Source organism: Crocodylus porosus, unplaced genomic scaffold (genome assembly GCF_001723895.1).
Source record: "Crocodylus porosus isolate Cpor-Errol unplaced genomic scaffold, CroPor_comp1, whole genome shotgun sequence".
Taxonomy (NCBI): Eukaryota; Metazoa; Chordata; order Crocodylia; family Crocodylidae; genus Crocodylus; species Crocodylus porosus.
The window spans coordinates 14,717,054-14,718,380 of record NW_017728924.1 but is presented as its reverse complement, the minus strand read 5'-3'; the positions used below and the strand labels follow the sequence as shown (position 1 = coordinate 14,718,380).

General features: G+C 53.4%; 1 protein-coding gene across 1 annotated transcript in view; it reads left to right on the top strand.

The window, feature by feature from the left end:
* The window catches only part of MAGT1 (magnesium transporter 1), a 20,967-nt gene that overhangs the window by 5,105 nt on the left and 14,535 nt on the right, over positions 1-1,327 (top strand). The gene's annotated exons all lie outside the window — the stretch shown is intronic.

Below are 1,327 nucleotides of genomic sequence, written 5' to 3'. Positions count from 1 at the left end.
TCGTGTGCCGAGGGGTCCCGGCGACAGATGGGGCCCTCCGTACCTCTCAGGATGGAGTCACCAATGATGATCATGCGACGCTTCTTCCTCCTGGCCTTCTTGCCTCCTCCAGCTTGCATGGGACGTGGTGAGCGTGGAGTTGCCTCCTCCCTGGTTTCGTCCTCTCCTTCCTCCCCCTCCAGGGCTGCCAGGGCTTCGTACCTGTTCTCCAGCCGGACTGGAGGAACTGGTGCTGCCATGTCTCGAGCAGCCCTGGCACAGGAGGTGACCGTCTGCCACTTAGCAGCGGAGAGCTCATCTTGAGGTGCATCCTCCTTGGTCGTACAACCCTGCAGGGAAAGAAAATAGCTGTCAATTTCCTCCTCTGCCTCCCTGATTCCCCTCAACCTGCTAACCTCCTCCTGGAGCTCCCTCACCCATGCCTCCAGGGCCCTAAGGCGGGCGCCTGCAGGACAGGTGTGGGGGTCTCCAGTCCCTGCCCGCCCAGGCCTTGCTGGGCAGCTCCCGCAGGCCAGGGGGTTGGGGGACGCCAGCCCCACTGTGGGCTCTGTCTGGGTGGAGGCCTCAGATAAGCCCTGGGAAGGCCGCGCCCCGCCCAACTTAATGGCTGGGTGAATTATCCAATGCATAATAGGTGATGGAGAAGAAATATAAAGTGCATAGAAATATCTTTAGGTTAATAGAGAATTTTAGGTTAGACCTCTGTTGTTGCTTGACTTCACCATTTGTTACATTCCTGCTCCAATTGTTTGTTTCCTTTTTCATATCCCACCAAAGTAACACGATAAAAAAAAAAATTAAAATGGCTGAAATTATTAATAGATTCATAGATGTTAGGGTTGAAAGGAACCTCAGTAGGTCATCAAGTGCAACCCCCTGCCCTGGACAGGAAAGAGCACTGGGGTTAGATGAGCCCAGCTAGGTGCTTGTCCAGTCTCCTCTTGAAGACCCCCAAGGTAGGGGAGAGCACCACCGCCCTTGGAAGACTATTCCAGATTCTGGCAACCCTTACTGTGAAGAAGGTCTTTCTGATGTCCAACATAAATCTGCTCTCTGTAAATTTGTGGCCATTGTTCATAGTTACTCCAGGGGCTGCATTAGTAAATAGAGCATCTCCTATTCCCTACTGCCCTTCCCTGATGAATTTTATAGGCAGCCACAAGATCACCTGTCAGCCTTCTCTTGCAGAGGCTGAAGAGATTCAGGTCCCTCAGTCTCTCCTCGTAGGGCTTTGCCTGCAGGCCCTCAACCATACAAGTGGCCTCCTCTGGACCCTCTCAAGATTCTCCGTATCCCTCTTGAAGTGTGGCACCCAGAACTGGATGCA